Raw genomic sequence first — 14101 nt, 5'->3', positions numbered from 1 at the left:
TGGCAAAGAGGCAGGGAAAGAAAAGGAATTCGGTTGAAGAAAAAAATAAGAAAATCAACAAACAACCCCAAACAACAAACCCACAACTCTGCCTTTGTTTATCTTGCCCCTGTCAGGTGGAAGAAGAAATCAAATCTGGGTTGATCTCCCCCCAGATTCCATCCCAAGGTTCAGCTTCACAATAAGCAGCAGCTCCTCAGGAGGTACCAACACTGCTGCCGCTGCTGCTGCTGCTTCTTCTTCTTCTCCTTCTTCTTCTTTCCCCTCTCTTCCCTCCCTCTCTTTTCTCTTTCAGCAGAGAAAATCCTCCCACTGTTAGCAGTCCTGAAAATCAGCTCCCGTCTCTATTTGTCATCGGGGGATTGAGTTATCAGACACTACTTGTATTACTTTGGGAACTGACATGTCTATTTACAGAGACACAAAGGCAATCCAGCAGCACAACCCCTCTGCCTACCCGCACCTCTCCCAACACCTCTCCTCCTCCCCTGGACCACATTTCACCCTCCCCTCTCCCCTTATTTCAGGGAGAGGGGGGGGAGGAAGACACCTCACTACTTTGCCAGCATGCCAGAAAACATTCCCAGCCACACTTTTGCACTTGTTACAGCTCTATGAAAACCCAAACTGTATCTCTCCCTCCCCAGCCCCCCCCCAAAAAAAAAAAGCCTGAACAGATTTTTTTTCGAGGGGGGGGACAAGGTTGTTTCTTTTTTTTTTTTGGGGGGAGGTTTTGTTTGTTGGTTTAGGTTTTGTTAGGGGTTTTTTTTTGTTGTTTTTGGTTTTAAAAAGAGGGTCACTTCCCTCATTTCAAGGCTGCAATTAAAATGGAGGCAAGGCCAGGCGAGCTATGTCTGGCTTTAGGGGGAGACAATAACCCAAAACAGGGCTGGCTTTAGGGGGGGGGAAAAAAAAGAAGGGGGGGGGGAAAAAGGAGGGGAAAAAATAAAAGAAGAGAGGGAGAAAGAGAAAAGAGAGACAAACAGAGAGAGAAATACAACATGCTTCACCGGTATTATTACCTCATCCCTTTTTCCAAGCAGTTTTGAACCACACTCCTGACAAACTCTTGGTCCAACTTGCACGGATGCTGATTTTTAGGGGGCGGAAAGGGTTTGAAGGCTGGAGCCGGGATTGAGGCTCGGCTATTCGCAAGTGAGGCTGCTGCTAAAATGCCCCCTTGTCTCCTCTGCTCTCCCTTGAGCTGGGTGTTGACGCAGCAGAAATTACCAGCTGGAAAATTCCCCTTTTGGAGGTTACGGGGGGGGGGGGGGAAGAGTAAGGGGGGGGGGGGGGGGTTGGGGAAGGAGAAGCGGAGGGGGGGCGGGCGGAGGAGCGAGGGGAGGGCTGGGGGAGGGGGGTTAAACCCTGCCACTTACCAAGTTAAGCCATCCACCCACACCAAATAAGCCATCGCGTCCCAAAGAAGGCACCGTGCCCCCTCCGCGGGCAGGGAGGGGAACGATCGGCCCCCGCTCCCCCCCGCCACGGCCGGCGGGCTCAGCCCCAGGCGCAGGGGGGTGGTGGGGAGAGCAGAGGAGAGGAGAGGAGAGGAGGGAAGGGAAGGGAAGGGGAGCGGAGGAGTGATAATAACGATGATAATAAACGAAGCGGAGGTGCCGGAGCGGTGGAGCTGGGGGAGGGGGGCTCCCCGCCGCCCCCGGAGCGCTGCCCGCCTCGCCTAGCCTGAAGGCAGCCGTGAGGATGGGGGCGGCCCGGTGCTGCCGCCGGAGGGGAGGGGGCGGGCGGGAGGCCATGGCGACCCCCTCCCCTGCTCGCCTCCAAGGAGGCGGGAGGCGGAGGGGAGGGGGGGGAGGCGGCGCGCTTACCTGGGCCCCATGGAGGAGAGCGGGGTCTCGGAGCGGCCGGAGCTCTGGCTCCCTCGGTCACTCCGTGCCTCTCCTCCCGGGTGGGGAGGGAAAGGGGAAGGGGAAAGGGGGGGGAGGAGGGCGGAGGAGCTGGGGAGGGGGGAAGAAGCCAGCGGAGCGGGGGGGAAGCAGGGGGGGGGAAGGGGGAGGGCGCCCGGGCGCGTGCCCGCTGCTCCCCCGGGCGCGCGAGGCGCGGGCCCGCGGCGCGGGGGGCGGAGCCGGGCGGCGCGTGCCGGCGCTTTCCCCGCCCCCTTCCCCTCCCTTCCCCGTCCGCTGCCGCTGATTGGAGGTTCGCCGACGCTAGGCCACGCCCGGCCCGCCTTGGCTCCGCCCTCTCCCTGCCCCCTCGAGCGGCGGGGGGGGGCGGGGGCGGCTCTGCCCCTGCCGGACACCGGAAGTGAGGGCGGGCGGGGGGCGCGCGGCCGGGCTGGGCTGCGCGGGGCAGGCTGGGAGCAGGCCGCGGGGCGCCGGGGGGGGGCTGGGGGCGCACCGGGGGGGGCTGGGGGCGCACCGGGGGCTGCCTGCTGCCGGCTACCGGCTACCGGCTGCCGCTCCGTGGGACCTGGCCCTGCGCCGGGCACCTGGCGGCGGGGGGTGTCTCCAGCCTCCCTTTGCCGTGACGGGCAGGTGCGCCTGGCCTGCGGCCCCGCCTCTGCGCCCGGTGGTGTCTGCTGGGTGCATCCCCTCGGGCCTCCCGCCGCGGCCTGCCCCGCGGCAGCGGGAGAGCAGCCGGGATGAAGGGCAGGAGGAGCGGCCGTCGCGGGAGCCTGTGCTCCCGGCGGGGCTGGGCTGCCGCCCGTTAGGCAGGGACACAAAGGCAGCACTGCTCTGCTCTCCCGGGGCGCGTTCGCACCGCTCGGGATCAGCCCCCCCGGGCACAAGCCGCGACCCGCGGAGCTGAGGGCCCCCCAGCTGGGCCAGGCAGTGGGGCTCTGGCCTGGCGTCATGGCTGCAGAGCGTGGCTGGAGGTGTGGAGAAGGAGGTTGTGCTGCTGCAGAGTGGAGATCGCAGTCGCTCCTCAGCCCTCAGATCCAGGGATGAAAGACCTCTGGCTGCAGCAAAGGGCAGCACTTTGCCCTGGTGCCTGGCGTGCTGCAGGGTCTGTCAGTGCCGTATGGTTCAAAGGACACAGCTGAAAAGCCCAGGCTAGGTCTGGAGCGCAGAGGGAGCCGAGGCTGATGGTCCGATGGCCGTGGCGAGGGAGAGAATCCCTTCAAGGCTGAGCGGTTGCTGGGTTGTGAAAGCAGGAGGAGCTGGTCCAGCAGAGAAAACGTTCCCAAACTGCTTACCAACATGAGCACGCTGTGATTGTGCCCCAGACTGGGGAGATGGACACCGAGGAGTGGCTGGGGCTGGCTGTTGGTTTGGGCAGTTCACTGCCTTAGGTGTGCAGTCGCAGTCAGTGCCCAGATAATTGCGTGCCCAAGGTTTAAAAGTTTCCTCTGTGGTTTCCTTTCCCTTACCCGAGAGATTTTTCTTCGTCTCTGGCAGCAGGCAGCCCCTGCTGTTGAAACCTCAGTGTGGGCTTGGTCAGGCGTTGGAATGAGCTGCCCAGGGAGGTGCCCGAGTCACCAACCCTGGATGTGTTTAAAAGCCGTTTGGATGTGGTGCCTGGGGATGTGGTTTAGAGTGCACCCTGGAGAGTGGGCATATTGGTTGGACTTGGTGAACCTGAGGGGCTTTGCCAGCCTGAAATGTTTCTGTGCTTCAGTGACTTCCATGCCTGCTCTCTCCTCAGACCCCACTTCCACTCCTGCTGTCTCCTCAGACCCCACTTCCACTCCTGCTCTCTCCTCAGACCCCACTTCCACTCCTGCTGTCTCCTCAGACCCCACTTCCACTCCTGCTCTCTCCTCAGACCCCACTTCCACTCCTGCTCTCTCTTCAGACCCCACTTCCACTCCTGCTCTCTCAGACCCCACTTCCACGCCTCCTCTCTCCTCAGACCCATTTCCACACGGTGCTTTTCCTCTCTAGGATGTCCCCTCGCAGGAATTGTGTTTCCTGGCTTTTCAATCTGTGCTTTTCAATAAGCAGATGTTCCACCGAGTGTCCCTCCTCCACCCTCCCCCCGTTCCCTCCCACGTCCTCTAAATACCTTTAATTTTGAAGAGACTGTGAGGAAACCTGATGAATGAAAACGAAATGTCTCTTTAGCTCTGGTGTGCTTTTAATTACCTCTTTATTTTCTGCTGCAGCAGGAGCCAAGCAGCACCTTCCTAGAAAGAGCTCCATTAACATGCAAATGAAGGCTGCCTCTGTCTCACTGCTCTGCCTCAGCGTGTGCTGCTCTGCTCTGCTCAGACAAGGTGCTCTGCCTCACTGCTTGTGATGCTCTGGGCGTGAAAATCACCCAGACTGGGCTCAGTCCATCTGGAAATTGGATGGAGCTTTGTACTTAGAGCTTAGCACAAGACCCAAGCAGGTATTTACAGTAGATACAGTTCAAAAGGTAACCCAGAAACACAGCAGCCCTCCCAGAAACCTGAGTCCCCCAGGAGGGGCTCCCAACCACCCTTTGTTGTGAAGGGGTTTGTCTGGGTCTTGGGGGGGTGAAATATGAGGCCAAATTTGAAAGGGTTTAAATAATTTAGTATTATATACACAAGGAATTCCCTCCCTTCCCCAAACTTATTCACAGCTACCCCACACAAGTACTTTGTATGTGGCTGTGGAATTACGTTACAGAATGTCTATATGCAGCAGAATTGGGAATTTAGCAGAGGTTTGGAAAGATTTAGAGAGTTCTGTGGCATGAAAAGTGCCACTGGTGAAATGACTGAGAGTCTCTGCTGGTTTAAATCGAGTTTGCTCAGCTACTCACTGGCTGGAGTCGGTTGCGATGGTCCCAAATGAGTGCGGCAAAGCCACGTTGATAGCCCTCGTGGGTTTGGATAGTTCAGTTCAGGGGTTATTGGGGGGTGCTGTCTGAGGGCTCCACGGGCACGGTGGAGCTGGGAACAGCGGCTGGCCAGGAGCACCTTGGTCAGTTCCCCTGGGCTGATGCGAGGTGCCGTGGGCTGGAGTCATGCAGCGGTGGTGGTCCGGTCCCCAAAGCGGCTGGGAGCGGTGGGTGATGGAGGAGAGGAGAGAGGGTGGCAGGAGCACTGAATTGTCCCTTTTATGAGGTCTGACCCCGAGATTGATGGTCCTTGGCCACAATTCTGTCCAATAAGGGTCTGGCAGCAGGCCAAAACGTACCAAATAAGGTGAAATCCAGGGGTCTGGTACCCCCAAAGACGGAGAGGGGTCAGGTGGATCCCCACCCCAGGTGCATGAGCTTACACAAAGTGTTTACTTAAACCTTCAAGCAGGCCAGGCCAGACCTGAAGGCACCAATCCTATTGTGCTTCTTTGTCCCCCTTGAGTTGTTTTCCCCAGGTTTGGGCAGGGTAACACCTTTTGGGGGGACAACATGTCCAGGCAAGAATAGATTTGTAAACACGGCCATCCCTCCACCACACCCTTCCACCTCCTCCCCACCCCTCTACCTTTCCCCAGACTCTGCCTCATCTTTAAAGTAGTTTGGAGGGTCAGCCAGGGGGGGTGGGAAGCAGATGGATTAGTCACACAGAGGGCAGGTTAGAGAGAGAAGTTCAGCCCCAAAGACAGAGGGTAGACTCTGTTATCTATATCTATGTTCTTGTTCTTCTCCATCTCAGCAAGCCTATGAGTGCAGTAGACATCAGCACTGGTTCCTTCTCACAGCCTAGCATCTAATTCTCACCTGTGGGTGACAAGAGCTGGACCTAAATAACCCAAATCCCTTTTCCACCCCCAAATGCTCAAGTGGGTTCTCATGTGAAGCTCTTGCCTCTGCACCTGTGGGATTTAGCTCTTCATTGCTTCAAATCTTCAGGGGTTCAGTGGGGTTCTCTTTTGCTTCAAATCTTTGGGGAGTTCAGTGGGGTTCTCTTTTGCTTCAAATCTTTGGGGGGTTCAGTGGGGCTCTTTTTTGCTTCAAATCTCTGGGGGTTCAGTGGGGTTCTTTTGTGCTTCAAATCTTTGGGGGGTTCAGTGGGGTTCTCTTTTGCTTCAAATCTCTGGGGGTTCAGTGGGGTTCTTTTTTGCTTCATATCTTTGGGGGGTTTAGTGGGGTTCTCTTTTGCTTCAAATCTCTGGGGGTTCAGTGGGGTTCTCTTTTGCTTCAAATCTCTGGGGGTTCAGTGGGGTTCTCTTTTGCTTCAAATCTCTGGGGGTTCAGTGGGGTTCTTTGCTTGTTTCCACACTGAAACGTGGAGGTTAGAGAGGCTGACTGAAGAATGGAGCTCTGCCTGCATGCAAATACAGACATTTTGCATCCAATCCATACCATACCTGCTTGCAGCTTTAAGCTCTCCTGCTTGTCCTCTCCCCTCTGTATTAAAGGCTCCCCCACCCTGTTATCCCTGAGCTCCTTGGGTTCAGAACCTCCCTTTCCTTTCCTCTCCTCCTCCCCAGGGTTTCTTCCTCAGGTTCTTTGTTGGAAGAAAGTATTTATTGATGTAGTATTTATTTGTGTGTCAGACCAGGGAGACTCCCCCAGAGCAGCAGCAGCTGCAGCCTGGGCACTGCCCTGGGGAACGCTCTGGAGAGGGGGAGGGTGGCAGCAGGCTGAGTTTCCCAAAGCTCTCCCACACAAAGGATTGCAGGAGACTTGGGAAGGTTTCGTTTCCTTTCGCCAGCGGCACCTCTCTCCTCCTTTCGGTAGGAGTTTGTGTCGCGTTGCAGGTAAGAACTGCAAGCGCTCAGCCTCTCCTTAGGTGGTTTCTCCTCAGAAGGAAGGAAAGAGTGGAAAAAAGAAGGAGAAGGAAGGGGAAAAAAAGAAGAGACTAGGATAAAAGAAGAAAAGGGAATGGAAGAGAAGAAAATGAAGAGAAAAGGGGGGAAAGAAAATTAATAGAGAGAAAATAAGAGAATAAAGAGGGGGAACAGAGAGTAAAGAGGGAAAAAGAAGAGAAAAGAGAATAGGAAGAAAGAAAATAGAGGGAAAAGAAGAGGGGAAAAAGAAGAGCAGGAAGAAAGAAAAGAGTAGAGGGAAAAGAAGAGGGGGAAAGCAGATAATAGGAAGAAAGAAAAGAATAGAGGAAAAAGAGGAGGGGGAAGGCAGATAAAAGAATAGGAAGAAAGAAAAGATTAGAGAAAAAAGAGTAAAGAGGGAGAAGGGAAGAACATGGAGGTAGGGGAAGGAATAGATTATAATAAAAGAAATGAAGGTTTAAAGAGTATGAAGGAAAAATAAGGCAAAAGGAGAATAAAGAAGGGGAAAGGAAGAGAATAGGGGGAAAAGAGAGAATAAAGAAGGAAAAAAGGGAAAGGAAGAAAATAGGAAAAATAAAGGGGAAAGAAGAGAATAAAGAAGGGGGGAAAGAATGAAGGAGAAAGGAAGAGAGTAGGAAAGATAGGAAAAGGAATAAAATAAAGAAGGGGGAAAAGGGAAAGGAAGAGAATAGGATGAAAGGGGAAAGAGAATAAAGAAGGGAGGAAAAGAATGAAGGAAAGGAAGAGAATAGGAAATATAAAGGGAAAAGGAGAATAAAGAAGAGGGGAAGAATGAAGGAGAAAGGAAGAGAATAGGGGGAAAAGGAAAAGGAAGATAACAAAGAAGGAAAAAATGGGAAAGGAAGAGAATAGGAGAAATGGGAAAAGAATAAAGGGAGGAAAAGAATGAAGGAATGGAAGAGAATGGGGGGGGGAAGGAAAAATAATAAAGACAGAAATGGGAAGATAATAGAAAAAAGTATGAAGAAGAAAAAGAATAATGGGAAAAGAGAATAGAGAAGGGAAAAGAGAAGAAAGAAGTGGGAAAGAAGAAAGAAGGAAAAAAAGAAGGAATAAAGAGTGGGAAAAAGATAAGCTGGAGGGAAAATCAGGGTAGTTGGTGTGATTTTTGGTGTGTAGAGTGCCACAAAGGGGGCAGAAAGGAGGGCTGAGGTGAGGAGTGTAAGGATGCACCTCCCTGGAGAAAGGTCAGGGCTTAAGGACCCTGTGGTCTGCCTGGAGGGGATGTCTTTTGCACACCACAGGCAGAGGCTGCCCGAGGTGAGGACTTTATCTCACCGCTGATAGATTTTAGCCTCTGGGAAAACAGGTGAAAGTCACAAGAGAGCTTGGACTCGCCTCAGCACGTCGCTCTGCTTTCCTCGCCGAGAGGACGGGAATGCCCGAAGGTACCTGCAGCCACCAGCCCGGCTGAGCTGGAGCCACCACTTGCTGATCTTTAGAGGCTCATCATCATCATCGTCATCATCATTATCATCATCATCATCACTGCTGCACAAACGGAGTGCTCATGGACTCGTGCATCCCTCGACCTACTTCTGTACCTGCTTGGTGCCCCTGCCCCTCACCAGCTCATCTCAGAGACCTCAGCAGTGCCTTCGTGTGCGCTGTCCTCCTGCTGCCCTGTGTGCTGGGCTGAGCTGCGTTCAGACCACGTCCTCTTTGCAGCATCATTGCTGATGTGAAGTGTTCTCCTCACAGCTCCTCTCCACAGGGTGCTGGACCATCTTGCCCAGATCGTGGTTTTCCCAGATGGTTTGGTCCAGCAGAAAGCTGGGAACAGGCTTGTGAGCAGCACTTCTTGAGACAGGATGAGAGGAGATGGTTTGAGCTCAGAGAGGGAGATGCAGAGTGGAGAGAAGGGAGAAATGTTTGACCCTGAGGCTGGGGAGAGCCTGGCCCAGGCTGCCCAGAGAGGTGGGAGCTGCCCCAGCCGTGGCACCACTGCAGCTCAGGTTGTTTGGGGCTCTGGGTTGAAGGGAACCCTCAAAGATCAGCTTGTCCAACCCCCCATGCAGTCAGCAGGGGCAGCAACTAGCTCAGGCTGCTCGGGGCCACCTCAAGTTTGGCCTTGAGTGTTTCTATGGGTGGGGCCTCAAACACATTCCTGGGCAACCTGTTCCAGGGTTTCACCACTCTCACTGTGCAGAACTTCCTCCTAAAGTCCAACCTAAATCTCTCCTGCTCCAGTTTCAAACCACTGCCCTCATCCTGTCATCACAGCCCCTTCTGAACAGTCCCACCCCTGCTTTCCTGCAGGTCCCCTTCAGCTACTGAAATGCAGCTCTGAGGTCTCCTTGGAGCCTTCTCCAGGCTGAAGAGCTTCAGTTCTTCCATCCTGAGGTTCTCCAGCCCTCTGCTCATCTTTGTGGCCTCCACTGGACCCTCCAGCAGTTCCATGTCCCTCTTGTCTCCTCCTCTGGACCCTCTCCAGTGGTTCCATGTCCCTCTTGTCTTCTGCTCTGGACCTTCTCCAGCAGTTCCATGTCCCTCTTGTCTTCTGCTCTGGACCCTCTCCAGCAGTTCCATGTCCCTCTTGTCTTCTGCTCTGGACCCTCTCCAGCAGTTCCATGTCCCTCTTGTCTTCTGCTCTGGACCCTCTCCAGCGGTTCCACATCCCTCTTGTCTTCTGCTCTGGACCCTCTCCAGCAGTTCCACATCCCTCTTGTTCTAAGGGTCCCATAGCTGGCCACAGTACATGGAAGAGCTGGAACCATCACCCTTGCATTCCCATTGAGAGCAGCTGGCTGAGGAAAGGGTTAAAGGAGCCACATTCCTGTCCCTACTGCTGGGACCAAAGGTCAGGCAGTTCTTTAGGTGAAGGAAGGGAGGGAGGTTTCGGGAAGCTCTGACCAGGTCATTTGAGGAGTGAAGCACATCTGAGGGGAGCTAATGAAGCAGCATTTGTCTCTCTCCCAGGCACACACTCCCGGGCTGTGCTGGGCAAGCTGGAATTCCTGCCCTAGTGGGAGTGAAGCTGTCGATTGTGTTTTTTCCATGATGTGTATTGAGGCATTTGCTAGGTTGTGGGAGGCAACACTTGGGGGAATTCTCCATGAGCTAGCAAGGGCAAGTCACAAACCTTCTAAATAAGGGGAATGGAGATGGCAAGAGAGAAAACCCAACAGAACCAACCCCCAAACCAAGACCTCAAAAGCCTGGAGGAGCAAATTCTTTCCTTCCACCCCTTCTCATCAATCCCCCCCCACACTCTTTTCTCAGTTGTCCTGCCCTGCTGGCTCAATCTGTTGCCATTTGTGGGGCTCAACACATGGTGCTTGCCCCAGGTTCTGTTTCCTGGGCAGCACTGGGCTGGCCAAGGAGTGTTTCACCACTCTCACCGTGCAGAACTCCCTCCTGATGTCCAGCCTAGATCTCTCCTGCTCCAGTTTCAAACCACTGCCCTCATCCTGTCATCACAGCCCCTTCTGAACAGTCCCCCCTCAGCTTTCCTGCAGGTCCCCTTCAGCTACTGAAATGCAGCTCTGAGGTCTCCCTGGAGCCTTCTCTTCTCCAGGCTGAAGAGCTTCAGTTCTTCCATCCTGAGGTTCTCCAGCCCTCTGCTCATCTTTGTGGCCTCCTCTGGACCCTTTCCAGCCGTTCCATGTCCCTCTTGTCTTCTCCCTGTCCAAGGCACACCAGGCTGGTCCTGCTGGAGAAAGCAGAGCCATCAGCAGCAACTATTCCAGGGAGGGGGAACAGCAGGAAATGCTCTCAGGTCTGTGAATACTTGAGGGGGTGAGAGATGATGTTCACATACAAAACATTTGGCCAGCCACAGCCCACTGAGCTCCTTTGGTGCTGCTCTTGAAAGGGATTGGCCCAAGTCTGCCACACTTGATCTTTAACACTCCAAAAATACCTTCCCTTGCAAAGCCTCTCAAGTGGGGAAGCATCCAGGCTGCCAAGTTTGGTCCCAGCTCCTGATGGCCTGGGTGGGCTCAGCTCGAGGATGTTTGTTTGGCTTCACCCAAGGCTGTAAGTGATGGGAAGGGTGAAAGGTGCTGGACCATGGCACAGCAGGGTGCAGGAAGTGTGTACCAGGGACAGCAGCAAGCCCTGGGAGGAGACCTTCTGGCTCTCCACAACTCCCTGAAAGGAGGTTGGTCTCTTCTCCCAAATATCAGGTGAAAGAAAGAGAGGGAATGGCCTGAAATTGCCCCAAGGAAGGTTAGGTTGGAGATGAGGATAAAATTCTTTGCTGCAAGAGTGGTCAGGGATTGGCACAGGCTGCCCAGGGGGGTGGTGGAGTGCCCATCCCTGGAGGTGTTCAAGAAACTTGATGCCATCCAGAGGGACCTGGGCAGGCTGCAGAGGTGGGCACAAGCCAAGCTCAGGAGGTTCAACAAGACCAAGGGCAAGGTCCTGCAGCTGGGTCAAGGCAATGCCAAGCACAGCTCCAGGCTGGGCAGGGACTGGCTGGAGAGCAGCCCTGAGGAGAGGGACTTGGGGGTGCTGCTGGAGGAGAAGCTCAGCAGGAGCCAGCAGTGTGCACTTGCAGCCCAGAGAGCCAAGCAGAGCCTGGGCTGCAGCAGCAGAAGTGTGGCCAGCAGGGCCAGGGAGGGGATTCTCCCCCTCTGCTCTGCTCTGCTGAGAGCCCACCTGGAGTGCTGCATCCAGCTCTGGAGCCCCTGGGACAAGAGGGCTGTGGAGATGCTGGAGAGTGTCCAGAGCAGGGCCAGGAGGATGCTGAGAGGCTGCAGCAGCTCTGCTGTGAGCACAGACTGAAAGAGTTGGGGCTGTGCAGGCTGGAGCAGAGGAGGCTCCCAGGTGACCTTCTTGTGGCCTGCCAGGATCTGAAGGGAGCTACAAAAAAGCTGGGGAGGGACTTTTGAGGCTGTGAGGGAGTGGCAGGAGTGGGGGGGAATGGAGCAAAGCTGGAGGTGGGGAGAGTGAGGCTGGAGGTGAGGAGGAAGTTGTTGAGCATGAGAGTGGTGAGAGGCTGGAATGGGTTGCCCAGGGAGGTGGTTGAGGCCCCATGGCTGGAGGTGTTTGAGGCCAGGCTGGCTGAGGCTGTGTGCAGCCTGCTCTAGGGTAGGGTGTCCCTGGGCATGGCAGGGGGGTTGGCACTGGCTGCTCCTTGTGCTCCCTTCCAACCCTGCCTGATTCTGTGGAGCTTGGGGCCGTGGCTGGTGGCCATGGTGGTGCTGGGTTGCTGGTTGGCCTCAGTGATCTCAGCAGGCTTTTCCTACCCAAACCACTCTGTGAGTCCATGGTGCTGTGCTCCATGAGCTTGGCTGGCCGATGTGACCTGCAGCCGAGTCCCTGGCGCTGCCTGGCCGCGGGGAGAGCTCAGCCGCGGTTCCCAGCCCGCAGCTCCCGCAGCATTTCCTATGCGGGCAGGGAGGGGTCCAGCCCGCAGCCCCCAGCCCCCAGCCCTCGCCCTGCCGCAGGAAGCGCTGCCGGCTGCGGGGATGGGGAAAGGAGGGGAGGAAGGTGGGGAGCCGCGGGGGGGCTGCCAGATAAGGCTGGGCTGGGAACGCCGAGCGGATGCAGCTCCCGGCCGGGGCTGGGACCTGCGCCTCGGGCACTTCCCTCGGGTCAGCCACGGGAGCCCAGGATGGAAGCACAGCCAGGGACAGGCAGCACCTGGGCAGGGGCAGGCAGCACCCGGCGGAAAACCCCACCCGCAGCCAGCACCCTTGGGAAGAGCTTTCCTCTCCTCTGCCCCTCCTGGCCAGCCAGAGCCCAGCAGCACCCTGGGGCCGTGCCTGGGCAGGGGATGTTAGTCCGGAGGAGTGCGAGGGTCCCTATGCCCTAGGGCCTGCTGCTGTTGCCCTCCCCTGCACTCACCCTCATCCCTGGCCTGTGCTCAGCCCTCTTGTGTCTGACCCAAGTCCAGCCAAAGCAGTGACCACCTGGGTGAGCCCTGAAGCCCAGCCCGGGTGGAGCTGTGCTGGCAGGGTTGGCCAAGGTTCACTGCTCAGCATCCCCCTCCATGTGCACCCTGGAGCCCAAAGCAGTTGCCTTTGAGGTTGGACTAAATGACTTCCATAATCTTCAAGATTCCCTTCCAACCCAGCCCATTCTATGAGTCTATGAACCTGGGGCTGGACATTAAAAGTCCCTTCCAACCCAGCCCATTCTATGAGTCTATGAACCTGGAGCTGGGCTTTAAAGGTCCCTTCCAACCCAACCCATTCTATGACTCTATGAACCTGGAGCTGGGCTTTAAAGGTCCCTTCCAACCCAACCCATTCTATGACTCTATGAACCTGGAGCTGGGCTTTAAAGGTCCCTTCCAACCCAACCCATTCTATGACTCTACAAACCTGGAGCTGGGCTTTAAAAGTCCCTTCCAACCCAATCCATTCTATGAGTCTATGAACCTGGGGCTGGGCTTTAAAGGTCCCTTCCAACCCAGCCCATTCTATGAGTCTATGAACCTGGGGCTGGACATTAAAAGTCCCTTCCAACCCAGCCCATTCTATGAGTCTATGAACCTGGGGCTGGGCTTTAAAGGTCCCTTCCAACCCAACCACTTCTACGAGTCTATGAACCTGGAGCTGGGCTTTAAAAGTCCCTTCCAACCCAGCCCATTCTATGAGTCTATGAACCTGGGGCTGGGCTTTAAAGGTCCCTTCCAACCCAACCACTTCTACGAGTCTATGAACCTGGAGCTGGGCTTTAAAAGTGCCTTCCAATGAACCTGGAGCTGGGCTTTAAAGGTCCCTTCCAACCCAACCCATTCTATGACTCTATGAACCTGGAGCTGGGCTTTAAAGGTCCCTTCCAACCCAACCCATTCTATGACTCTATGAACCTGGAGCTGGGCTTTAAAGGTCCCTTCCAACCCAACCCATTCTATGAGTCTATGAACCTGGAGCTGGGCTTTAAAGGTCCCTTCCAACCCAACCCATTCTATGACTCTATGAACCTGGAGCTGGGCTTTAAAGGTCCCTTCCAACCCAACCCATTCTATGACTCTACAAACCTGGAGCTGGGCTTTAAAAGTCCCTTCCAACCCAATCCATTCTATGAGTCTATGAACCTGGGGCTGGGCTTTAAAGGTCCCTTCCAACCCAACCACTTCTATGAGTCTATGAACCTGGGGCTGGACATTAAAAGTCCCTTCCAACCCAATCCATTCTATGACTCTACAAACCTGGGGCTGGGCTTTAAAGGTCCCTTCCAACCCAGCCCATTCTATGAGTCTATGAACCTGGAGCTGGACATTAAAAGTCCCTTCCAACCCAACCCATTCTATGACTCTACAAACCTGGGGCTGGGCTTTAAAGGTCCCTTCCAACCCAGCCCATTCTATGAGTCTATGAACCTGGAGCTGGACATTAAAGGTCCCTTCCAACCCAACCCATTCTATGACTCTACAAACCTGGAGTTGGGCTTTAAAAGTCCCTTCCAACCCAATTCCTTCTATGATTCCACCTTCAGGAATGCTCCCAAGCAGAAAGATTTTCTTCCCCTCTGGATTTAGTAGTTTCAACTCCCTTCCCCCACCCCCAAAAAAAGAG

At 55.1% G+C, this 14101-nt stretch overlaps 1 protein-coding gene across 10 annotated transcripts in view; it reads right to left on the bottom strand.

Annotated features, from left to right (window-relative positions):
• The window catches only part of ZBTB46 (zinc finger and BTB domain containing 46), a 57368-nt gene extending 55368 nt beyond the window's left edge, over window positions 1–2000 (bottom strand). For 2 of the 10 annotated variants that reach the window (XM_064167659.1, XM_064167665.1), the window contains exon 1: window positions 1830–2000. The gene's annotated coding sequence lies outside the window, so the exon portion shown is untranslated. Of the gene's footprint in view, window positions 1–1022; window positions 1234–1379 lie in introns of all 10 variants that reach the window. The other 8 variants (XM_064167661.1, XM_064167660.1, XM_064167663.1 and 5 more) reach the window with 8 other exon arrangements.
• Window positions 2001–14101: the final 12101 nt, after the last annotated feature.

The sequence above is a fragment of the Pogoniulus pusillus genome, chromosome 29, assembly GCF_015220805.1.
Source record: "Pogoniulus pusillus isolate bPogPus1 chromosome 29, bPogPus1.pri, whole genome shotgun sequence".
In the NCBI taxonomy this organism is placed as follows: domain Eukaryota; kingdom Metazoa; phylum Chordata; class Aves; order Piciformes; family Lybiidae; genus Pogoniulus; species Pogoniulus pusillus.
This window is presented reverse-complemented; position numbering and strand designations above follow the sequence as displayed.